The 27,368-nt window shown below is 46.7% G+C and overlaps 1 protein-coding gene across 7 annotated transcripts in view; it reads left to right on the top strand.

The window, feature by feature from the left end:
- The window catches only part of FAT3 (FAT atypical cadherin 3), a 781,930-nt gene that overhangs the window by 215,412 nt on the left and 539,150 nt on the right, over positions 1-27,368 (top strand). The gene's annotated exons all lie outside the window — the stretch shown is intronic.

Consider the following 27,368-nt stretch of genomic DNA (forward strand, 5'->3'; position numbering starts at 1 on the left):
TATTTCAGCACAGTCTATTATTTTGATGGAACGTATGTAATAAATGCACTTAGTACATCTTGGGTTTATACTGTATTATATACCGGACTTACTGTATATATTTATTTGCTAAATTGGGCTGTGGGCAAAGGTGGGGCTCAAGTAATTTGTGCCGTAGTACATACTCTCCGTGCCTGATTGGCCGCTACAACATCAATCACTGGGGTCTATTCATGAAGCAGTGAAAAGTGTGGAGAAGTGAGCCAGTGGAGAAGTTGCCCATGGCAACCAATCAGCATTGAAGTAACATTTGTAATTTGCATACTATACAATTGTACGAAGCAGCTGATTGGTTGCAATGGGCAACTTCTCCCTGTGTTTGAGAAATGTCAGTTATACAAGTGCCCCTTTCACTCTGAAGCCCCGGCTCCGGCCCGTGTCCCACTCGGGGAACTGAACACAGGTTGAAGCCAGGGCTTCAGATATACTTACCCCCTCAGAGCGCCGGATGGACGCGGGTTATTTCTAGGTCGTCACTGTTTACGCAAGACCCTTGGAGATGACATCATCTTTAGTGCTCCTGAGCCCGCCAATCAACAGCCGATCAGCAGACAATCAGTAACCTGGGTAACCCAGGTCATGCCTTTCACACTGCAGGCATCCCAGGTCGGGCTTGGGAATAACCACAAGGATGACAGCTCATGTGGAACAAGAAGCGCCTGGTAAGCCCCACCTCTGGGGCTTACCAGGCGCTTCTTGTTCCACATGAGCTGTCATCCCCGACTTCACCCGATACAGGTGTCCTGATGGATCGGTCGCTGAAGCTGATGCGGTGCCTGGTCCCAGATCCAGGTGCAGCGGGCTGCAGCTTTTGCCTTGTGGTTTTACTTTTCATGTGATACACAGCCCACAGAGTGGGCCATCAGGGTACGAGTCCACTGCTATTCATTTGACCTATCCTGTGCATATATGTGGTTTATGAATTAAATTGATTTGCACTATGAGCACATTCTCATTTGTAATATACAGTATATTTACTTTTTCTACCAGAAATCAGCTACAGTAAGTTATAGCCCTAATAACAATCATTTGCAAATCACCTTAACATCACTAGGCACTCAGGAGAAATATTTTACTATAGCTGCATTTATATTAATATTAGATTAGGTTTTATTATTATTTGAAATAACTTCTAATATAATTATACTACAGGGAGAGTCTCCCGTATCCAAAGTGCTTGAGACCAGAAATATTTTGGATTTTCCTGTAGTTTAGAATATTTGCATACTATAATGAGATATCTTGGTGGTTATCCGGACTCTAGGTGGGTATGTCGACACTAGAAATAGGTCGACCTGGCCATTAGGTTGACAGGAACATGGTCGACATGAAAAAGGTCGACATGAGTTTTTCACTTATTTTTTTATTTGGGACTTTATCATACTTTACGATCCACGTGGACTGCGGTTAGGAACGGTAACCTTGCCCGCAGCTCGCGAGCCATGCAAGGGGACGCGGTGCACTAATTGGGGTTCCCGGTTACTGTACGTAGAAAACGACACAAAAAAGAAAAGAAAAAACTCATGTCGACCTTTTTTTCATGACGACCTAACGCCAGTGTCGATATATTTCTAGTGTCGACCTACCCACTGTCGACCAATGGGTGTCGACCTAATGGGTGTCGACCTAATTAGTGTCGACTCTGAGTCCCATAGCGATCTTGGGGATGGGACTTTAGTCTAAACACAGAATTCTGTACATTTATGTTTCCTATACACCTTATACACCCAGCCTGAATGTCATTTTGGGGCAGATGTATTAAGCCTGGAGAAGTGATAAAGCAGTGATAAGTGCAAGGTGATAACGCACCAGCCAATCATTATGGGTTTCAAAAATGACAGTTAGGATCTGATCTGGCTGGTGCGTTATCACATTTCACTTAACACTTATTTATCAGTTCTCCAGGCTTAATACATCTGCCCCTTTATATATTATTTTTCTTAATTTTGTGTTTGAAAGATAGATTCTGTACATTGAACCATTAAAAAAAAAAATAGTCACTAAATTTTGGATTTGAGAATTTTTTGGATAACAGACTTTCGAATATGGACGACTCAGGTTGGGGCTGAAATGCCGGTGTGCGGGATGCCGGCGGTCAGAATACTGACCGCGGCATCCCGATGGTTAGAAACCCTGAAAGGGGTTTGGTAAGTATACTAAATCTCACACCCTAACCCCCTAACCCTCCCTTACTGCAGCCTAAACCTAACCCTCCCCCTCCCCCGCAGCCTAACCCTAACCCTTCCCGGTGGTGCCTAAACCCCTCTTCCCGGAGCCGAAACCTAACCACCCCCAACAGCCTAACCCTGCACGTGCGTGCCTAAATCTAACCTCCCCTCCCTGCAGCCTAAAACTAACCCCTCTTCCCACAACCTAACCCTCCCCCCACAGTCTAATCCCCCCTTCCCACCCGTATGTACCTCTCTGGTGAGCCTGCGATTACTTGTTCGGGATCTCGACTGTCAGAATTCCGGAAGCAGTGTTGGGATTCCAGCGTCAATAATTTCAACTGCCAGGAACCCGACCGTTGGGATCCTGACCAGATCCTGGGCGACTCAACCTATAAAGCTATGGACCTACTAGTTTTCATGGGCTGTGGAACAAAAAGTTGACACCAAATGTTGACATGGTCTAAATGTTGACACTTAAAATGTGGACAGTGATGACACTGAGATAACATTATTCATGATGACAATCAGCTTGTCGACGCAGCAGTTTTCTATAGACTTCTTAATTCACCCAAACCCTAAATTTGTCTAAAATCTTCCGTCGACATTATGAAAATAACATTCTGACATTATTGGCATAACGGGATTATATGTCGGCATTCTGACCACGTCTGCATTCCGAATATTGGGGCCGATTCAGACCTAATCGCTAGGCTGCATTTTCTCACAGCCTGCGATCAGATCTAAACTGCGCATGCGTATGCACCGCAACGCGTAGGCTCGATGGACCGCAGCAACGGGGACCGCCAGTCAGCGACGGGATGGTGCGAAAATTCTGAACGCACCGGCGATCGCAAGGTGACTGACAGGAAGAGGGCGTTTGTGGGTGGCAACTGACCGTTTTCAAGGAGTGTCCGGGAAAACGCAGGAGGGACCAGGCGTTTGGAGGGAGGGTTTCTGACGTCCGCTCCGGCCCCCGATCATCGCAGCGGCTGAGTAAGTCCTAGGCTGCCCAAAGAGTGCACAAACTTCTGTTTGTGCGGGTGTGGATCTTTGGATCGACAGTGTCTAGGTCGACAATGTTTGGGTCGACCACTATAGGTTGACAGTCACTAGGTCCACAGGGTTTGAAGGTCGACAGGGTTTCTAGGTCGACATGTTCTAGGTCGACCGTTCAAAAGGTCGATATGAGTTTTTCATGTTTTTTTGGTGTCGTTTTCTCCGTACAGTGACCGGGAAGCCCAGTTAGTGCACCGTGTCCCCTCGCATGGCGAGCAAACCTTCGGGCATTCCCAATCGTAGTCCGCGTGGATCGTTAAGTATGAAAAAGTGTAAAAAATTTAAAAAGAAATGTGAAAAACTCATGTCGACCTTTTGACCTGTCGACCTAAAACCATGTCGACCTTGAAAACATGTCGACCTAGTGACTGTCGACCTACAGTGGTCGACCCAAACATTGTTGATCTAGAGACTGTCGATCTCCAGACAGGATCCCGTTTGTGCAGCTCTGCACATACCCTCCCCCTGTAGGCGGCGTCTATCTGATCGCAGGGATGCAAAAAACGCACCCTTGCGATCAGGTCTGAATTACCCCCATTGACCAGATGAACATATTCCCTTTTGATGGGATTCCGCTGAACAGAAAGCTGCCTTGTACTCCGTTAGACGTTACAGCTGCCCTTTTGTCTTCTACAAAATATTAACAAAATATTTCTACACTCTGATTTTTTTTTTCTTTCTTTTTGGTCCCATTATGGCTTTTCAACACTTCCCTATAATAACCTGAAACTCTTATAGAGTATGATCCCTGTTAATGGATATGTACATGATAAAAAATGCTTAAACCGAATACAGATGTTCTGCACCTCATCAGAATGTGAGGACCTTGTGTGTTTCATGCAAATTCAGCAATGAACATTTTAGGGGTGAGAAAGCAGCCTGTCTTGGAAATCCATATGAAAGGGTTTTGTGAGGTCTTTCCTATAGTTCTACAGAAATACAATCTGACCGTACCAAAAAAAAAGAAAAATTCCGTTGACCACAAATCTATGAATGATTATGTTTTTTTGTTGTTGTTTTTTTTTGTTTTTGGTCATTTGGAATTGAAATAAGGTTTAGTAAACTAAAACCAAATGTGCTCAGATGGACGATAATTGCGTCGGGGTAATAATCGTTATTTAAATGCGATTCGGGAATACATAGTACAGTTGGCACAATGAGAGGCAAATGTCTTCTTTTCATAAATAAGTGTATGTGCGTATGTTCTGAACAAGGAAGGATTGTTATGCGTTTTTGGAGGATATACAGATGTCTGCTCACAATGTTGCATCAGTCGCGCCAATCAGTCCGCCCCGTCGCGTCAGGTCCTACTCCGAGCATCTTTTCACGTCTTATTGCCCGAATTTGCATCTTAGTAGCAATGCACTGTGTCAAAACCACTTCATGAGACTGCACTGATTGATTTGATATGAAACTTGTATATTTGTGTGCGACTGAGTCTGAATCTGTGGTGGTCATTCCGAGTTGTTCGCTCGTTGCCGATTTTTGCAACGCAGCGAATAGGTGGAAAATGCGCATGCGCTTAGTAATTTTACTAAGAACTTAGTAGATTTACTCACGAGCGAATGACGTTTTTTCCACGCTGAAGTGTTCGTAGTGTGATTGACAGGAAGTGGGTGTTTCTGGGCGGAAACTCAGCGCTTTCACGGCGTTGGCGGAAAAACGCAGGCGTGCCAAGCAAAAACGCGGGAGTGGCTGGAGAAACAGGGAAGTGGCTGGAAGAACACAGGGCGTGTTTGTGACGTCAAACCTGGAACGAAACTGACTGAACTGATCGCTATCTGTGAGTAGGTCCGGAGCTACTCAGAAACTGCTAAGAATTATATAGTAGCAAATCTGCTAATCTTTCGTTCGCTATTTTGCTAAACTAAGATACACTCCCAGAGGGCTGTGGCCTAGCGTGTGCAATGCTGCTAAAATCAGCTAGCGAGCGAACAACTCGGAATGAGGGCCTGTATACGAAGTGCTACAATGCAGCTGACATGGCTTTTCTTCACGCCAAGTACTGTTGTGCTTCATATACAGATTCAGACTCAGTCACACACAAATCATACTTGCCTATTTTCCTGGAATCTGCGGGAGACACCCGATTTTTCAGGTAGTCCCCCGCGGCCCCGGGAAAGTGGGCACCCTTCCCGCATCCCACCCACTTCCTAGTGAAGTGGGCAGAATGCGGAGATTAATATAGAGACTCACTGTGTCCTCTGGGAGGGGGCTTAGTGATGTGTCTTACTGGAAACATGTTATTTTGGCCCCGTCCCTATGCAAATTTGCGTCAATCGTGGCACTTTTGCCATGAGTAGGAGGGGCCTAATGACGCGATTTGCCCGTCCCTGCCCCCGTCGCCTTCCAACTGCATCTCCTCTCTCCAGGCTTCTCTCGGAAAGGAAACTTACAAGGTAGGCAAGTATGACACAGATATACATCTGTCACATATCAAATTAAGTAGAGTAGTCTTGCCAAGCAATATTGGGCCTAATTCAGATCTGATCGCAGCAGCAAATTTGTTAGCTAATGGGCAAAACCCTGTGCACTGCAGGTGGGGCAGATATAACATGTGCAGAGAGAGTTAGCTTCATAGTTGCCGACTTTTGGGCTGCTCTCTCCGGGAGAGAGCAGCCAGTCGGCTCAGCAGGAGGGCGGGCAGTGAGCTGATGTGAGGAGGGGGGCGGGCCGGAGGCGGCACGGGGGTGGGCCGGAGGCGGGCCAGAGGAGGGACAGGGCGTGGCTGCTGGATCGCGTCATGCAAGCCACGCCCCCCACTGTGTAATGCCGCAATTACCAGCATTATACAGTGGGGGGCGTGGCTTGCATGATGCGATTCAACAAGAATCGCGTCATCGCCTGCCCGGACCGCCCACTTCACTCGCTAAGTGGGCAGCCGGGTAGGGGGGGACACCTGTAACCGGTAGACTTGCCTGCTCTTCCGGGGGGCCGGGAGGGTCACCCGATTTTCGGGAGCCTCCCGGCATTCCGGGAGTGTAGGCAAGTATGGTTAGCTTTGGGTGGGGTGTGTTCAAACTGAAATCTAAATTGCAATGTAAAAATAAAGCAGCCAGTATTTACCCTGCACAGAAACAATATAACCCACCCAAATCTAACTCTCTCTGCACGTTATATGTGCCCCACCTGCAGTGCACACGGGGGATCATTCCGTCCCATTCGCACACTGCTTTTTTTCGCAGCCGCGCGAACAGGTCCGAACTGCGCATGCACGCGACCGCCAATGCGTAGGCGCATCGTTGCCCGGCGACATCCGTCGCCAGGCAGCGACGGCAACTACGATGGAAGCATTCACAGCGGTGAACGATAGAAGATTGACAGCAGGAAGGCGTAACTGGGAGGCAACTGACCATTTTTTGGGAGTGGTGAGGCAAACGCAGGCGTGTCGCGGCGTTTGCAGGGCGGGCGTCTGACATCATTTCCGGGACCTGACAGGCAGAAGTGATCGCAGTGACTAAGTTCAGAGCTACTCAGAAACTGCACAAACAATTTGTGCACAGCTCCCCTGCAAAAGCGTTCGCACCCTTGCTAAGCTAAAGTACACTCCCCCATAGGCGGCGACTATCTTATCGCACCGCTGCAAAAAACTGCTACCGTGCGATCAACTCGGAATGACCCCCATGGTTTTGCCCATTAGCTAACACATTTGCTGCTGCGATCAGATCTGAATTAGGCCCCTTGTTGCATCATGTTGCGACTAAGACGCAAATTCGGGCAAGAAAGACGCAAAAAGATGCTACGCCACTCGGTGAGGCTCACATGTGCCACATGGCGTAACATAGTAACTAAGGTTTAAAAAAGACAATTGTCCATCGAGTTCAACCTATTTGAGGTCTCCTATGCAGTCTTATTATAGGACTAGTTATTTTTATGTTAGGACTAGTTATATTAACTACTAGGTGATTCATCGCGCCCTATGGGCGCTCTTCACACCATCGTAAGGGGTGTCAAAGTCAGAAAAATATCTCTATGCACACTGCCATATTTGCACCTCATTCAGGTCCGCGCTGCGCATGCGTGCGCTCTCCCGTGAGTGCGCATACCCGCTGTTGCGTGCACCCGCTGGTGCTCGGTATGCGTATTTACGGTAAAGTTTGTGTAGTCGTAGCGTGCGACTCAATCGTTACATATTTTCACAAATAAGGTATTTTATAGATCATGGTCCCTTTGATAGATTCTGAAAGTTTGGTTAACATAGCTTGTTCCTGAACGGAGAGATTCCTCTTTGTATTGTACGAAGGGTCTAACAGGGGTCATACAGTAGTGTTTGGTACCCATCGGAAGAGTATTTAAATAGCAATATTCCGGTGTTGGTTTGGAGCGGATTAATCGCTCGTGCGAATAGTTATGGACATAAGAAGTTTATGTCCATTTACTATTATTTGTTCTTACTTAGTCATGCAGCGGGAAACCCAGTATCCCACCCACCTGAACAGTTGGAAACAGTCACAGCCCACCTGTATGAATCAACCTATGACCTTTTGTTATAATGCGAAGCCGAATTCCTGTGTCCAATGGACAATGAGATTGTAGGGACCATTGAATTGTATTGTGTGTGGGGCATAAATAGGCAGGCCGACCATATCCAGATTCACTCTCATCAACGGTTCTCATTGCTGATAATCGGGAGCTGGATATCGAGGCGCATGCGATCGTTCCCCTTGTGCGTAAGTTTTCTCCGTAATCATATTGTCTTACTGTGAGCCATCTCTCTCTCTCCCTCCTCTATCTCTCTCTTATTTTCCCTTTATTGTATTGTATTGTATTGTATTTCCTGTGTAGTTATCTGGTTAGTTGGTTTATGTTATATTGCAGTGTATCATTTGTACTGTGATTCCTTTTGCAAGTATAATAGTTATAATACATATAATAGGTTTTGGACCCTAAGCCCAGGTATCTGTGTATTCTTTATAGGGTTAAGTATTCTCTGAGCGTCGGTGACACTCAAGCAGCTTTGTAGTTAATCAGGTTACACCAGGTTGCACTTACACTCTGTCTCTACACTAAGGTATACTGTGTATCTCATTGTTAAAGGTATAGATATAAAGGTTTTAACGTTGTAAGCGTCTGCACCGCTGGTGATCTCCTCGTGGTCCCGAGCGTACGCTACGCTATAGCGAATCATTACGTTAGTCGGCAGCCAATAGCGTGCCTGCCTGTGATCACTGGGCCGTAAGCGAACGTGACGCTTGAGCGTCTCGACTACGGTTGAGCGATCGCTACACAACTTGCGTACCCTTACGGTACTTCGTAGATAGCGTACAGTGTTCTTAGACCTCTTAAAGTGTTTTATATACGATAAATATTTAGCTTTATCAATTGGCGGCTCGCCCGTCCTTCACATATCTGCACTAGGTAGATCAGCAGACATTATCCCTCAGCAAAGGGCGGGAGGTTGTATCCCTCGTAGTGCTGACAGGATAAGCGTCTGCTTCGCTTAGGTAAAGAGTGCTGAAGGAATCCGGGAACCGGAGGTAAGAACAAAACGCTAGTGCCTTTTAAAACTGTTTATTTTTCTGTCTTGCGTACACACGCACGCACACACATATATATCTGCATTTCTTTTTCTTTTTCATTTTCGTATATCACTCTCCTGTCTGCCAGTTTTATAGTTGATAGAAGTGCTAAAAGAGAGTTGCCGTTATTTCATAGTTTAAGAATAGATAACATAGTTAAAGGATAGACAAACACACAGTTTTGCCTGGGAGATAAGGCGAAGTCAGTGTGTTGTGTGGTAGATGATCAAGGATCATCTACATTGATAAAAGTATAAATTGTGTTACGGTGGATCTTTGCTTTGCGTATACGTGTCTCTAACAAAGACTTGCGTACGCAATCCAAAGGCCGACGCACGCAGCGTACGTTACGCAACGGAGCGTCCGGTTACGCCCACGTAGCTCAAGTCACGATAAGTTGATTTTTAACGCAAAGCGATAAATAACGCAAAGCGATAAATAACGCGAGGCGAGAAATAACGCAAGTCTATTTTTGGGTGTCCGAAATTTAATTAACAGATCCTGCTCCTAATTGGTAACACACCTGATCTAAAGAAAAATTTCTGCGCAGAAATAGAAATAGAAACAAAAGTGTACATGTGATGAGTGAGTGTTTTTACAATTTTTAAAGGTTGAACCACAAGAAAAGTCGAGTACTCGTGAGGTACATGCGTGTAAGTGACGTGCACGGTGGCTAGGGAGGCATCCCTGGTTAAATATACAATTTTGAGCATTAGAGTATAGCAGACCAGGAGGTCATACTGTAACAAGACCAGGAGGTCATAGCAGACCAGGAGGTCCAGGTACAGCCGACAAGGAAGTCCGCTATACAGTTCACAGGCACAACACCGAAAAGGGTTGGTGCAACACCCATATAGGCCATATAAGCTCTGGCTGAAGGAATTCGCAGCCGTAATTTTCGATTCCATTGGTCTTTCCGTACATAAGCTTAGTTGTTTGTGTACTGAACGATTGGACCGCACGTAATTGTGTACATTAGTTAGTAATCTGACCTAATACCATTAGAGTAAAGGGGTCACAAACGCTATTTGTACACTTTAACGTGATTTGTGTAATTTTTTTATTTTAAGGGAAGTTTGCTGCTCACTCAGGAACTATCCAGCAACCAGTAGTTACTGGAAAGAGTAAGTGTTCTTCGGATAACCCTTGCAGGTTCCAGTAAATAGAGGTTCAGGTCGCAGGGGCCCTAGGTCGAGTACGCCAGCACCATATCGGTGTGATCAGGTCGTATTGGTCGGCGTGGGCGAGTGAGTGGGGTACTCGGTAAACCGCCACCGTCAGCCTATTGTGGACATTTGGTTTTGCGTAAGGGTTGGCTAAATAAAGCAACACTTTCGAACTATGGGGGCCACTTGTTCAGGTAGGGGGCGATCAACCTCGGTTCGGGTTGATTCAGTGGTCCGACCAATTGGGTCGGCCAGGTATATAATGTGTGAGAAATATGGAAGTCACACAGAAACTTTATGTGATGAATGGGAGAGAATGACTGTACATGACGGGGAGAAATTCCCAAGAGTAGGTAGCTTCAGCTCAGAAGTGTTACAAAATTTAAGGAGGAGGATATGTCTCATAAAATCAACAAAGAGACGAATCCAGCATTATGATTATTTACAGTTGTGGCAACAGGAAGGTGAGATACAGAGAGGTTTGGCTCAGGCGGCGGGATCTGGCTCTAACAGAAAACTGATTGCCACGGCCCCACCGCCACCATACATATCAGGAGAGAAGTTGATTGCGGAGAAAGACGCACTAAGGTGTAACACAAAATCACTTAGTAACTGTGTAAATGTTAATGATAATGTTAACCCATTAACCCATGCAAGTATTAACCCGTGCAAGTTGTACCCTGTTTTGAACTTTCCTCAGGAGTGTGATCAAGAGGACGAATCGGCAACGATTTCAGCACTCTCTCTAGCAGCCACCATAGCAGAGACCACAGTAGGCACAGCTCCACCCACGAGATTAGTAAAGGCCCCTAGCGGAGGGATAGGTGAGGTCGTATCAACTGGTAAGTACGGCACCATGCATTATGCTGAGACTATTTCACCACAGCCTGTAGAATCTACACAGAATGAGGTTGTTAGAATTACACCTGTTAGAGTAATAGCAGTGCCAAATGGGAAAACAGACACATCAGGAGCCACTCCCATTAGGAACATTGCCATGTACACCCCATTTTCCCGAATGGAATTAAGGACCATAGTGTCTGAATTTCCTGACCCTAGAAAAGACTTAGTTGCCAGTCAAAAATACATCAGAGACTTAGGTAACACTGTAGAGCCCAACAATAAAGACTGGCAGATATTGCTGAGAGCATGTTTACCCTCAAATGTCGACGCAACTCAATTTTTAGCTGATTGCGGACTAGATCATGATGTACCTCTTACAGATGTGTACAACCAAGATAATGTGAAAAGAATAAACTTGCAGTTAAAAGAGTATTTCCCAGCAGTAGCTAAATGGAATAAGATATTCTCCATTAAACAGAAGGAGTCAGAGACAGCTGCAGAGTATTTTCACAGAGCATTATTAGAAATGGCAAAATACACAGGCATAGAGGACATTAAAACAGACACAAACCATCGGGAAGTAGCAGTATCGGTACTGATGGATGGTTTAAAAGAGTCATTGAAGACTAGGGTACAGACCACACAACCATGTTGGCGAGGTCTGTCTGTGGCTACTTTGAGAGAGGCTGCTATTGATCACGATAGAAACATCACCAGACACAGGGAACAACAAGGTGATAAATTAATGTCAGTAAGTATACAGGCTCTGACCACAAGGCAGCCTTTGTTTGTATCACCAAATCTTGTGGGTAAGTCAAGTATGGTTACTTGTTATTCTTGTCACAAACAGGGACACATGGCACGAGATTGTAGAGTAAAGAATCCACGAAACTCATACCAACCCCCTAGACAACGACACGACACACGACATTGGGATCGGGGTCCACAGAAACGGAGTTATGAGCCACATACAGGGGAAACAAAAAGATATCCCCCGAACAGAGACTGGCATGCCTCTGGTAGTTCCCAGCTAACTCCCTCACAAGTAGTTGCTGCCAGCGGGACTCAGGAAGGTCACCATACCCAATAGGGGTGTGGCCATACCTGTAATCTGCAGCCAGTAAAATTAATTGCCAACCTTGGAAGTGAACCCGAGATCGCAATTAATGTAGCTGGTAAAACTTTAAACTTTCTTGTAGACACAGGGGCGGCCAAGTCAGTGATAAATTCGACAGTGGGCATGAGAACCACTGGTAGGACAATTCCAGCCATGGGAGTAACAGGAGTAGTCCAGCACTACCCTGTTAGCAAACCAGCCGAGATTACAATAGGGCCTTTGCATACCAAGCATTCCTTTTTGCTGGCTGCATCGGCACCAACCAATCTCCTGGGAAGAGACTTACTGTGTAAAATGGGGTGCGTCATTTATTGTACTCCTGAAGGTGTATTCTTGGACATACCTGAGAAACACGCTCAGGAAGTGCGAGACATGTTAGACTCCCCATCAAAATTAATGTCACATACCATTATGACAAATAGGAATCCATCCCAAATAGAAGAGATGACATCTCAGATACCAGAGTCACTTTGGACAAAAGACGGACAGGACACTGGATTAATGGCAAACGTAGCTCCAGTAGTTGTACAAGTAAAAGATGGTAGGATAGCTCCAAAAATCCCACAGTACCCTCTGAAGCCAGAGGTGGAGTTAGGAGTTTACCCAGTAATAGAGCGCTTGCTACAACAGGGCATTCTGGTAAGAACGTCCAGCACTGCCAATAGTCCCATCTTCCCTGTTAAAAAGAGTGGGGGGAGGGGTTACAGACTAGTGCAGGATCTAAGGGGGATTAACAAAATAGTTGAGAGTCAGTTCCCCGTAGTGCCAAATCCAGCTGTCATCCTAATGCAAATCCCTCCCACTGCCAAATTTTTCACTGTTATTGACCTCTGCTCCGCTTTCTTTTCGGTACCTCTGCACCCTGACAGTCAATATTTGTTCGCATTTACATACAGAGGAGTCCAATACACATGGACTCGATTACCCCAAGGTTTCATAGATAGTCCAAGTATATTTTCTCAGGCTTTGCATGATTGTTTACAGTCTTTCCAACCAGACAGTGGATCAGTATTGATACAGTATGTGGACGATTTACTGCTGTGTTCAGATTCACTGGAAGCATCTCTGAAGGATACGAAACAGCTCCTGTTTCATCTTTCAGACACCGGACACAAGGTGTCCAAGACAAGTTACAATTATGCCAAACTAAGGTAAAATATTTGGGACACTGTCTAACACAAGGACTGAGACACCTGACCGCTGATAGAATCCAAACAATTAGAGACATGACTCTGCCACAAACCCAGCAACAGATCAGAACGTTTTTAGGAATGTGTGGGTATTGCCGTAATTGGATCCCAGGGTTTTCCATTTTGGCGTTACCTTTGCAGGAAATGGTCTCCTCAAACAAACCTGATAGGATTTCGCATACAGACGAGTCCGAAACAGCATTTGAGAGACTCAAACAGTGCCTAACGCAGGCACCAGCACTAGGTATGCCAGACTATGGAAAACCCTTTGAACTATACGGAACAGAAAGTGCTGGTTGCGCGGCAGGTGTACTAACCCAAAAACACGGTGATGCCAGCAGGCCAGTTGCATACTACAGCGCTCAGCTAGACACGGTAGCGCGATCCCTCCCCACATGCTTGCGAAGCGTTGCTGCGATAGCATTGCTAGTGACAAAAAGCGAAGATGTCGTGCTAGGCCACAACCTCACAATCCATACGCCACATGCAGTATCAGCCTTATTGAATTCTGCCCAAACCAGACACGTCTCATCAGCGAGGTTTACAAGATGGGAATTGGCACTAATGGCCCCCGTAAACATCACCATAAGGAGATGCAGTGCATTAAATCCTGCAACGTATCTCCCAGGTGTGCCTGGTCAGGCACAAAGGGTGGAAGGTGAGAGTGATGGGGAAGGAGGATTTAATATAAAGGAAGATACACATGATTGTATGGAATATTTGACCCAAAATTTTACCGCAAGGCCTGACATCAGTATAAAGGAAGATACACATGATTGTATGGAATATTTGACCCAAAATTTTACCGCAAGGCCTGACATCAGTGACAACCCACTGGAAGATGCAGAACTCACGTTCTACACGGACGGTAGTTGTCATAGACAGTCAGACTCGGGAGACTTGTGTACTGGATACGCAGTCGTAGATGACCAAGACACCATAGAAGCGGAACCGCTAGGCCCACCTCACTCAGCCCAGGTTGCTGAACTGGTCGCCCTAATCAGAGCATGTGAATTGGCTAAGGGTAAGTCAGCCAATATCTACACCGATTCTAGATACGCATTCGGGGTAGTCCATGATTTCGGAGCCCTATGGCGTCTCAGAAATTTCATGACGGCAGCTGGTACACCGGTAGCGCATGCAACTCACATAAAAAGGCTTCTAACAGCGATACAGGAACCCCACAGAGTGGCTGTTATCAAATGTAAAGCACACACATATAGCCAAGACCCGGTATCACTTGGTAACAGCCGAGCAGACGAAGCTGCTAAGTTAGCAGCTGCTACCCCCATACAGACAGACACCACACAATTGATGGTATTTAATACCATTAACACACAGAAGTTGTGTGAAATGCAAAATTTGTGTTCCACACAGGAAAAGGCAGTCTGGAAGGCAAAGGGATATGGCCAGGAGTCCTCAGGACTCTGGACGGATGGACATGGTAAACCAGTGGCCCCCAGAGCATATCTTCCATGTCTGGCTGAAGCAGCTCACGGGCTGACTCATCTAGGCAAGGAGGGGATGTGCAAATTGGTGAGAGCATATTGGTGCGCCCCAGGATTCTCCTCTCATGCGAGTAAAAGAGCAATGTCATGCCTTACCTGTTTGAGAAAGAATATTGGAAAGACAATACCTACAGAACCATCCCATATCCCACCTGCCGGCGGCCCTTTCCAGGTAATACAAATTGACTTTATACAATTACCCCCTTGTCGGAATTTGAAATATGTACTTGTTTGTATAGATGTTTTCTCAAATTGGGTCGAAGCATTTCCTGCGGCTACAAATACCGCTATGTTTACTGCTAAGAAAATTGTGCAGGAATTTGTATGTAGATATGGTATCCCTAGAATAATCAAAAGTGATAGGGGTACCCATTTTACAGGTGATGTCTTTCAAGGAATGTGTAAGTTGATGGGAATTGATAGCAAGCTGCACACTCCGTACCGTCCACAGGCGAGTGCGAAGGTCGAAAGAGTGAACAGCACTATTAAAAATAAATTGAGTAAAGTGATGGCAGAGACAGGATTGACATGGCCAGAAGCTTTACCCATTGTATTGTACAGTATCAGAACCACTCCCAGGTCCCCCCTTAATCTGTCTCCCTTTGAAATCTTGTTTGGTCGACAACCGCATGTCATGATTAACCCTCAGGATGATTTGAAATGTAACAATGAAGTAACTATAAAGTACTTGATTAACATGAGTAAACAGTTAAGGAATCAAAATGATAATCTGAAGTTGGTGATTCCTGATCTACCTGATAGTAATTGTCATGACATTGAACCTGGGGATTATGTAATGATACGGAATTTTCTACGCTCAGGTTGCCTTATTGACAGATGGGAAGGACCATACCAGGTCTTATTGACTAGCACTACAGCATTGAAGGTTGCTGAGAGAGAGACTTGGGTCCATTCATCCCACTGCAAGAAGGTTGCTGATCCAGAGAAGTCCCGTGATAAGGAACAGACGGTAGAGGTTGTATCACTGGAGTGTCTGTTCCAGGAGGACTGAGGCGGCACCTGAGCCTTGAAGACCGAGAGCTGTTGTCGACTCCCCACTCCCTTTTATTGTTTTCCTCCACTTCCCATCCCCTCTCCCTCAAATTTCTTTTTCCTCCTTCTCATTCTTCTCCGTTCCCTCCTATAAGATGGACTTGCCCCAAGAGACTGTGATCCGGATTTCCTGTTAACCATGATGTTGACCAGAGCAGTCTGTTCCGGCGAGAGTACCATGGAGGTCGATAGAGGTTCTGGAATGGGTTCTGATGATAAAGATGGAGGCGTAGTTTTCCAAGATCAACCTAACCAACAAGCAAAGGCGAGTATCAGAAAACGATCCAATAGCATTGACCATAGAAGGAATTGTGACGGATTGTTAGCTGAGGAAAACTGTATCTGTAGGCTCTGTAACAATGTCATTGAAGATGGGTGCATTAAGAAATGCCAATCCAGTTTTAATATCCATATGGACCGGCATCCATTGAGTGACTATCACTCCTTAGTGGGTAATGTGTTAAACAAAACAGATTGTTGGGTATGCTCTCAAGTACCTCAAGGTCATAGCAAATCAGGGCTAGTACCATTTCCTTTAACGATAGGGGAGGTACTTGAGTTAAATGGTGGGAGACCGGTGGACAGGAGGTTTAATATCTCCAGCCCTCCTAGTTTGAAGCTCCACCAATACCATGTGGATAGGTCCCTATTATGTTTCAACATCTCTAATCCCAGAAAGCCGGGAAATTGGGAAGTGTCATGGAGTAACCACACCATGACCTTTTCGCATAGAGCAGATAGAATGCCTACAGATACAGAGCTTGTACGCCACATAGCCAGTAGAGGAAAATCTTTCCGGTATAGGTACACCTTAGGAAATAGGATTACGAGAGTTGGAGAAGTATCACCAGGATACTGTGCACATATCGTACAACCTGATACGTGTATTAAGCAGATGGAAGAATTAGGGTTAGGAGATTTCACCTGGAAGGTGTGTAATATGGTTATGTCCTTCTCCGTCCCATATGTTCTCCCCGATGATGCATATTTCATATGCGGGAGAAAGGCGTACAAGTGGCTTGCCCCAAACTCTGAAGGATTGTGTTATATTGGAAAAGTATTGCCTGAAGTAATGACTGTAACACATGACAAAATGAAAGACATACATCGTGGTGCCCAAGCTCCTTATACTCACACCCACTACGAGCACGTTGTTAAAAGACACCTGATAGAGAAGACAGAGCATCCGGCCTCTGATCTGATAAGTGAATCCACCGGGATTCAATTCTTAATCGCGTTAGATTTCACCCGCACCGCTAGAGGAGTGCTAAATTATAAATACATATCGGCGCTCGCAAATTTGTTAGATAATATCACTGAAATGTATGATGACACGTTTAGATATACTGGAAGGGAACTTCAAGCTTATAAAACAGAACTGGTGCAGCATAGAATGGTTCTTAATTACCTCACAGCAGTGACAGGCGGATATTGTGTTACATTGGCAACACAGTACGGCGTGAAGTGTTGCACGTATATCACAAATAGCACCGAGGATCCGGTCGAGGTCATAGACCAAAAGATGGACGATATTCTCCAATTGAAGTGGGAATTTCGCCGGAAACACAATCTCACTCTTGCTGCTGTAGGTAATGAGCTGACTGGTTGGGTGTCATGGTTGAACCCGCGAAATTGGTTCTCCGGTTTGGGAGACTGGGCTCAAGGAGTCATAATGGATGTTGGGAAGTTTCTCCTATGTATCTTAGGTGTTGTCATATCAATTGGCTTGATATTTAGATGCGGTCAGGCTTTAATGAAGTGCAAACATCGTACCAGGGTAATGAGTTTGAGGAGTGAGGAAACTGTAATTAACCTGGATTTGATTTATGACCCAATGATAGAAATAATGATGTAATGAAAATGCTATTATACGGTCCGTTTCTTTCACCTGTTTTTCTGGCTTTTCTCCAAGATAAAAAGACCCACTTGGACGAGGAAGTTGACGAGACGCTATACAGACAACGGATAGACCAAAGAAGAAGTTTTGACCACTTGAGATACGGACATTTGATGAACTTTGCCATGGATCCCCAGTTTCCCTAGAATTCTTAAACTTACGCTAGCCCAACATTTTTTGTAAATCTAATGGCATTGACAAAGATTTTTGCTCACACCTAATGGGCAACACAGCGCAAAGAAGACGACTTTCAACTGATACCGAACAAAACTTCAACCGACAGATGTACATTAACCTGACATAGAATACCACCGCATTTACCGTAATTATGTCTTTTCTTCATTTCTACAACCCTCAGGTAATGACACACATAGTATAGGGAATACAGGCACAGATATCAGCAATCACATATTCCCCCATTCATGTATCATCAACTAAAATGTGCTCCCCATTTTGTCCAAAATCCGAAAAGAGCTCGGTAAAGTTTGACAGCCCATCCACAGACCCGTACCACGGGATAAGAAGGAATTCAAATGTATACTTCGCAATACCTCGAAGCTTGATTTACAACACGTACGGCACGATGATACATGACCCCCCAAACATGGACTCATACACACATGCTTCTGCTATCTCACTAGGTCATACCCTCTTCACACCTACTCCTCTCTCCTCCCTTACCCAACCATGGAAATGAATTAACCCCTGACATATATTTTTCTCCTTTTGAAATGTTTTAGAAGGTGGCAGTTATTATTGACTGCCAAAGGGTGGACTGTCAAAGTCAGAAAAATATCTCTATGCACACTGCCATATTTGCACCTCATTCAGGTCCGCGCTGCGCATGCGTGCGCTCTCCCGTGAGTACGCATACCCGCTGTTGCGTGCACCCGCTGGTGCTCGGTATGCGTATTTACGGTAAAGTTTGTGTAGTCGTAGCGTGCGACTCAATCGTTACATATTTTCACAAATAAGGTATTTTATAGATCATGGTCCCTTTGATAGATTCTGAAAGTTTGGTTAACATAGCTTGTTCCTGAACGGAGAGATTCCTCTTTGTATTGTACGAAGGGTCTAACAGGGGTCATACAGTAGTGTTTGGTACCCATCGGAAGAGTATTTAAATAGCAATATTCCGGTGTTGGTTTGGAGCGGATTAATCGCTCGTGCGAATAGTTATGGACATAAGAAGTTTATGTCCATTTACTATTATTTGTTCTTACTTAGTCATGCGGCGGGAAACCCAGTATCCCACCCACCTGAACAGTTGGAAACAGTCACAGCCCACCTGTATGAATCAACCTATGACCTTTTGTTATAATGCGAAGCCGAATTCCTGTGTCCAATGGACAATGAGATTGTAGGGACCATTGAATTGTATTGTGTGTGGGGCATAAATAGGCAGGCCGACCATATCCAGATTCACTCTCATCAACGGTTCTCATTGCTGATAATCGGGAGCTGGATATCGAGGCGCATGCGATCGTTCCCCTTGTGCGTAAGTTTTCTCCGTAATCATATTGTCTTACTGTGAGCCATCTCTCTCTCTCCCTCCTCTATCTCTCTCTTATTTTCCCTTTATTGTATTGTATTGTATTGTATTTCCTGTGTAGTTATCTGGTTAGTTGGTTTATGTTATATTGTAGTGTATCATTTGTACTGTGATTCCTTTTGCAAGTATAATAGTTATAATACATATAATAGGTTTTGGACCATAAGCCCAGGTATCTGTGTATTCTTTATAGGGTTAAGTATTCTCTGAGCGTCGGTGACACTCAAGCAGCTTTGTAGTTAATCAGGTTACACCAGGTTGCACTTACACTCTGTCTCTACACTAAGGTATACTGTGTATCTCATTGTTAAAGGTATAGATATAAAGGTTTTAACGTTGTAAGCGTCTGCACCGCTGGTGATCTCCTCGTGGTCCCGAGCGTACGCTACGCTATAGCGAATCATTACGTTAGTCGGCAGCCAATAGCGTGCCTGCCTGTGATCACTGGGCCGTAAGCGAACGTGACGCTTGAGCGTCTCGACTACGGTTGAGCGATCGCTACACAACTTGCGTACCCTTACGGTACTTCTTACGTAGATAGCGTACAGTGTTCTTAGACCTCTTAAAGTGTTTTATATACGATAAATATTTAGCTTTATCAGGGGTTACGCCCCCTTAACCCCCACACAACTTGAAGGTGCAAGACCATGGTGTTCACAGGTATTAGAGGTGCTTATACACACAGTGGGCACAGCTATCTGCGGCGTGTATACACACTGTGTTGACAGGATACAAAGACTTGTCTACACACAGTGGCCCTCATTCCGAGTTGGTCTCTCGCTAGCTGCTTTTAGTAGTCATGCAAATGCTAGGCCGCCGCCCTCTGGGAGTGTATCTTAGCTTAGCAGAAGTGCCAACGAAAGGATCGCAGCTCTGCTACAAATAAGAGGAAGGTTTTACAGGGGCGTACACACACACACTGGTCACAGGTAGGACAGTTCCTTATGGACACACTGGCCACAGTATTAGTGTTGCTTATTACCAGAATGTGATATGGTGGCATCTATATGTACCATAATAAATTGTGTGTGGTTTGGATTTGAAAGGGGGTGGGTGCAGTGAGGTGGAGGTGGCACGTTACCCTTGGATTTAGGTAGTGCCTGCTAGGGGCATCGGATGATGTTCAAGGTGGTGTGTGTGGTGGATGGGCGTTTGCAAAAGGGGCCTGTGGAGAGGGGTGTTGTTTCAGGGGTCCAGTAGTGAATGGGGTGTGTACATGGGGTGAGTGGTGTTGGGGTGGCTGCGGGAGGGATGGAAATGGTGGAGAGAGGAACGGGTGGTGGAGAGGTGGGTTCAGAGGAGGTGCAGCATATGCCAGTGGAGGTTCATCGTTGCTGATGACGGAGGAGGTTCACGTGGTTTAGGGTGAGGGGTGGACGTTGTATGTGATAGTTTGTGGGGGTGTTGGTGCAGAATTGTGGAGGGTGGTGAACGTACTGTGGTTGGTGGAGAGGCTGTTTTGAAGGGGTACGTGGAATGGGGTGGGGGTTCCCAAGATGCTGTGGGTGCTGGGTGACCGGTTGCAGGTGGGTGACTGTATATGCTGCGGCCTTGGGGTTGAGGGATGGGGGAGGGGACTGGAGGTTTTGTGCTGTAGGGAGTTTTGCGTGCGTGGGGCAGGGAGATGGGGGAGGGTGTCCGAAGGTGGCATGGGTGGGGTTATGTGGTGTGTGCAGGGGTGGGGGGGTGGGGGGTGAGTGGGGTAGGTGGATGGGGAAGGGTGTGTTGAGGTGCAGGGGGTGGTGGAGGTATGGTACATGTGTGGAAGGTGGGTGGCAGGTATGGGGTTTCGTTTGGATGAGGGATGGGCTTATGAGGTGCGGCGGGTGTTTCACAGACGGGTGCGTTGACGTGGCGGGTCTCAAATGTAGATTGTGTGTGATTTGGATTTGAAAGGGGGTGGGTGCAGTGAGGGGGAGGTGTGAGTGTGCAAGGGTAGTGTTAGTTGCTGTGTGGTGAGGTGTTGGGGCTGGGAGGGGGGTTTGCACAGATGGGGAAGGGTTTTTTGTGTGCAGGCCGGCATGCCTCCACACTGTGTGCCATCGTCAGGTGTTTAGGATGTCCCTTCCCTGCTGTCTGGCTGTCAGCTGCCAGGCATAGTGCTTAGTGTCAGGAGAGGAGCGTGGTGCGAGCCACGGCTGCAGTGGGAGGGATATCCGTCTGAGCAGCAGTGGGGTTTGGGGAGAGGGTGGTCCGTGCGGCGCCCTGCTGACCACGTTCGTCGTCGGCTGCCGGTCCGCATGACCCCCCCCCCCCACTGGCTGTGTACAGTAGGCCGTGGGATGTATGAGGGAGGGGTCCCCGGCGTGGGGTGCATGTAAGGAGCGGAGCGGGTGTGTTATAGCGAGAGGTGCGGCGGCCGTCCACCTGCCACTGCCTACTGTTTGGTTTCCGGAGTGGAGCGTGGTGCGGCCGAAGGCTGCAGTCGCAGGAGCTCCTGTGTGATCAGCAGTGGTGAGTGGGTGGTGCGTACGGCAGGTGGTGATATGGAGTTGTACGTGGGAGGGGTCCCCGGCGTGGGTGTCAGTGGCGTTACCGGGAGAGGTGCGGTGTCCGTCCACCTGCAGCGTACGGTATCGCCTGTGTGCTGGCAGAACCTGTGTCTGTTGGTACCGCTGGCCACCTCCCTATGCTGTAGTGCAGCTAGTGTTGGCACAGGGCATGGTGTGTCTCCCTGCACATGCTGCTGACCCCGCCCACCGCTGTGACTCCGCCTAGCGTTAGAAAGCCAAGCACAGAGTCACAGGGCTATTATATAGGAGATAATGCGTGCCTACGCACCATAACCCTGAATATCTTTATCCAATAGGAATTTATCTAACCCATTCTTAAAGGTGTTGACTGAGTCCGCCATTACTACTCTCTAAGGCAGGGAATTCCAAACACGTATTGTCCTTACTGTGAAAAAACCTTTTCACCTCAATGTGCGGAAACTCCTCTAACCAAAGCGAGTGACCACGTGTCCTCTGTGCTGATCTTATAGAAAACAGGTCCCTCCCAAGCTCTGTGTATTGACCCCTTATATATTTGTAGATGTTGATCATGTCCCCTCTTAGTCTCCTCTTTTCCAGTGTAAACATGCCTAGCCTTGCAAGCCTTTCCTCGTATTCCAGCGTCTCCATGCCCTTGATTAGTTTGGTCGCCTGCCTCTGAACCTTTTCTAGCTCCAGGATATCCTTTTTGTAGTATGGTGCCCAAAATTGCACACAGTATTCAAGATGTGGCCTCACTAGTGATTTACTGTATATAATGGAAGTATAATACTTCTCGCCCCTTACATCGTATTGAGGCTAGATGTATGAGGGGACACACACTGCACAGTGAAGCTGGAAGCAATTTGAAGAAGTTATTTTATATGTATTTTTAATTCTACCTGGCCAGTTATGAATGTGAAAAGTACACAAGTCTGAAATGACATTGCCAGACCTGAGGGCAGAACATGGTAAATAGAGACATATGGTTTCATAAGCTTAATACATATTCCATGGAACAAGCTAAACCATTGTGCGCACTCCATAAATACCTTTATATCACCATAAACTATGATGATAAGAGTAATGGTTTCTTTTTTTGGCCTAAGGCCAATCATCCAAACTTCTGCCTTCTCAAAAAAGTCCTTGACCTCAGGACGCAGCATTTAGTTATAAAAACCAACGTGTATGTAACCCTAAACTTAGCTTGTAATTTAGCGCTAGAATCAAAGTAGTTAGAACGCTGTATTAATCATATAGAGAACTTATCTCTGCTGCTGGTCACATTTAATTGTGTAAGACTAGTTAAAAATTAGAGAAAGTAAATGAGGCAGCAAACCTAATCAGCAGATGACATTAATCATAGCTCCGCCACACATCAAAAAAGGGAAAGTTCCCTGGGGTGGGGACATGTTAAGGAGAGGGCAGCTGAAAAGAGCAAAAAGGACATTTGTTATTCAAAAGTGATTTTCAACAAGCTGGTTTCTCAGCTGATGTAGAGTTCTCCACTATTAGATTGTAGAACATTGAGCAGCAGAAATAACCTAGAACAGTGGTTCCAAGACTAGGTCCTCAAGGACCACTAACAGGCCACGTTTTTCAGGTCACCTGGCAGCTGCACTGTGTATCACCAACTGTCACATTTAAAAAATCCACAGGTGACCTGGAAAACATGAACTGTTAAGCCTGCCAAACACTGAGAGATATATATGGGACTAATTCAGCTTTGTCTGCAAAAGCGCAAAAATCGCGTATGCGAAGTCTTAAACTGCATACTCTTTGGAACGCAGTTTAAGACCTGGAGAGGGGTGAGAATGGGGCGTCGATGCTGCGTTTTGTGGGATGCTCAATTTTAGTGGTGTGGTCTGCACAATGATGATGTGTCCGGACCGTTGAAGGGGCAAGGGGGGGGGGGCGCAGCGGCTGCATGATGTCATACGCAGCCGCTGTGACCCAAAAGATGGCGCCCCTCCGACTGCGCGTAGGCAGGGGGCTACCCTAATCAAGTCAGCGCATCGCTGTATAGTGGGGGAAGGGGGGTGGGGTGGCAGGACCCGGCTTACAGTTGTTACAGAGTTGTAGTTTTGCGATTTTTCGCAAATCACATACCATACATATAACTTCTTTACATATACAAAGCTAATTCCAAAGTACTTTTAGTTTTTATTATTGTTTGCTAATCATTTAAACTGCATTACTTTTCACTTTAGAATGGTTCTGTGATGCATAATGCAATGTACTTTATATACTGTATATTTCTCTAACGTCCTAGTGGATGCTGGGGACTCCGAAAGGACCATGGGGAATAGCGGCTCCGCAGGAGACTGGGCACAAAGTAAAAGCTTTAGGACTAGCTGGTGTGCACTGGCTCCTCCCCCTATGACCCTCCTCCAAGCCTCAGTTAAGATTTTGTGCCCGAACGAGAAGGGTGCAATCTAGGTGGCTCTCCTGAGCTGCTTAGAGTAAAAGTTTAAATAGGTTTTTTTATTTTCAGTGAGACCTGCTGGCAACAGGCTCACTGCATCGAGGGACTAAGGGGAGAAGAAGCGAACTCACCTGCGTGCAGAGTGGATTGGGCTTCTTAGGCTACTGGACATTAGCTCCAGAGGGACGATCACAGGCCCAGCCATGGATGGGTCCCGGAGCCGCGCCGCCGGCCCCCTTACAGATGCTGAAGCAAGAAGAGGTCCATAAATCGGCGGCAGAAGACTTTCCTGTCTTCATAAGGTAGCGCACAGCACTGCAGCTGTGCGCCATTGCTCTCAGCACACTTCACACTTCGGTCACTGAGGGTGCAGGGCGCTGGGGGGGGGGCGCCCTGGGAAGCAATGAATTTACCTTATTTGGCAAAAAATACATCACATATAGCTCCTGGGCTATATGGATGTATTTAACCCCTGCCAGTTTTCCAGAAAAAAGCGGGAGAAGAGCCCGCCGTGAAGGGGGCGGGGCCTATCTCCTCAGCACACAGCGCCATTTTTCCCACACAGCTCCGCTGGTAGGAAGGCTCCCAGAATCTCCCCTGCATCCTGCTACTACAGAAACAGGGTAAAAAAGAGAGGGGGGGCACTTATTTGGCAAAATAACAGATATAAGCAGCTATAAGGGATAGACACTTATTGTAAGGTTGTCCCTATACATATATAGCGCTCTGGTGTGTGCTGGCAAACTCTCCCTCTGTCTCCCCAAGGGGCTAAGTGGGTCCTGTCCTCTATCAGAGCATTCCCTGTGTGTGTGCTGGGTGTCGGTACGTGTGTGTCGACATGTATGAGGAGGAAAATGATGTGGAGGCGGAGCAATTGCCTATAATGGTGATGTCACCCCCTAGGGAATCGACACCTGAATGGATGGCCGTAATTAAGGAATTACGTGACAGTGTCGGCACGTTACAGAAAACTGTTGACGACATGAGACAGCCGGCAGCTCAGTTAGTGCCTGTCCAGGCGTCTCAAACACCGTCAGGGGCTATTAAACGCCCGTTACCTCAGTGGGTCGACACGGACCCAGACACAGACACTGACTCCAGTGTCGACGGTGAAGAAACAAACGTATTTTCCAGTAGGGCCACACGTTACATGATCACGGCAATGAAGGAGGTTTTGCACATCTCTGATACTGCAAGTACCACAAAAAGGGGTATTATGTGGGGTGTGAAAAAACTACCCGTAGTTTTTCCTGAATCAGATGAATTGAATGAAGTGTGTGATGAAGCGTGGGTTACCCCCGACAAAAAACTGCTAATTTCTAAAAAATTATTGGCACTATATCCCTTCCCACCAGAGGTTAGGGCTCGTTGGGAAACACCCCCTAGGGTGGATAAGGCGCTCACGCGCTTATCAAAACAAGTGGCGTTACCGTCTCCAGAAACGGCCGCCCTTAAGGAGCCAGCAGATAGGAGGCTGGAAAATATCCTTAAAAGTATATACACTCATACTGGTGTTATACTGCGACCAGCAATCGCCTCAGCCTGGATGTGCAGTGCTGGGGTGGCTTGGTCGGATTCCCTGACTGAAAATATTGATACCCTGGATAGGGACAATATATAATTGACTATAGAGCATTTAAAGGATGCATTCCTATATATGCGAGATGCACAGAGAGACATTTGCACTCTGGCATCAAGAGTAAGTGCGATGTCCATTTCTGCCAGAAGAGGATTATGGACGCGACAGTGGTCAGGGGATGCGGATTCCAAACGGCATATGGAAGTATTGCCGTATAAAGGGGAGGAGTTATTTGGGGGCGGTCTATCGGACCTGGTGGCCACGGCAACGGCTGGGAAATCCACCTTTTTACCCCAAGTCACCTCGCAGCAGAAAAAGATACCGTCTTTTCAGGCTCAGTCCTTTCGTCCCCATAAGGGCAAGCGGGCAAAAGGCCACTCATATCTGCCCCGGGGCAGAGGAAGGGGAAAAAGACTGCAACAGACAGCTTCTTCCCACGAACAGAAGCCCTCCCCCGCTTCTGCCAAGTCCTCAGCATGACGCTGGGGCCTTACAAGCGGACTCAGGCACGGTGGGGGCCCGTCTCAAGAATTTCAGCGCGCAGTGGGCTCACTCGCAAGTGGACCCCTGGATCCTGCAGGTAGTATCTCAGGGGTACAAATTGGAATTCGAGACGTCTCCCCCTCGCCGGTTCCTGAAGTCTGCTTTACCAACGTCTACCCCCGACAGGGAGGCGGTATTGGAAGCCATTCACAAGCTGTATTCCCAGCAAGTGATAATCAAGGTACCCCTCCTACAACAGGGAAAGGGGTATTACTCCACGCTGTTTGTGGTACCGAAGCCGGACGGCTCGGTGAGACCCATTTTAAATCTGAAAGCCTTGAACACTTACATAAAAAGGTTCAAGTTCAAGATGGAGTCACTCAGAGCAGTGATAGCGAACCTGGAAGAAGGGGACTACATGGTGTCTCTGGACATCAAGGATGCTTACCTCCATGTCCCAATTTGCCCTTCTCACCAAGGGTACCTCAGGTTTGTGGTACAGAACTGTCACTATCAGTTTCAGACGCTGCCGTTTGGATTGTCCACGGCACCCCGGGTCTTTACCAAGGTAATGGCCGAAATGATGATTCTTCTTCGAAGAAAAGGCGTCTTAATTATCCCTTACTTGGACGATCTCCTGATAAGGGCACGGTCCAGAGAACAGTTAGAGGTCGGAGTAGCACTATCTCAAATAGTACTAAGACAGCACGGATGGATTCTAAATATTCCAAAATCGCAGCTGATTCCGACGACACGTCTGCTGTTCCTAGGGATGATTCTGGACACAGTACAGAAAAAGGTGTTTCTCCCGGAAGAGAAAGCCAGGGAGTTATCCGACCTAGTCAGGAAACTCCTAAGACCAGGCCAGGTGTCAGTGCATCAGTGCACAAGGGTCCTGGGAAAGATGGTGGCTTCTTACGAAGCGATTCCATTCGGCAGATTCCACGCAAGAACTTTTCAGTTGGATCTGCTAGACAAATGGTCCGGATCGCATCTTCAAATGCATCAGCGGATAACCCTGTCTCCAAGGACAAGGGTGTCTCTTCTGTGGTGGTTACAGAGTGCTCATCTCCTAGAGGGCCGCAGATTCGGCATTCAGGATTGGGTCCTGGTGACCACGGATGCCAGCCTGAGAGGCTGGGGAGCAGTCACACAGGGAAAAAAATTTCCAGGGCTTGTGGTCAAGCATGGAAACGTCACTTCACATAAATATCCTGGAACTAAGGGCCATTTACAATGCCCTAAGTCAGGCAAGGCCTCTGCTTCAGGGTCAGCCAGTATTGATCCAGTCGGACAACA

Source organism: Pseudophryne corroboree, chromosome 2, assembly GCF_028390025.1.
Source record: "Pseudophryne corroboree isolate aPseCor3 chromosome 2, aPseCor3.hap2, whole genome shotgun sequence".
In the NCBI taxonomy this organism is placed as follows: domain Eukaryota; kingdom Metazoa; phylum Chordata; class Amphibia; order Anura; family Myobatrachidae; genus Pseudophryne; species Pseudophryne corroboree.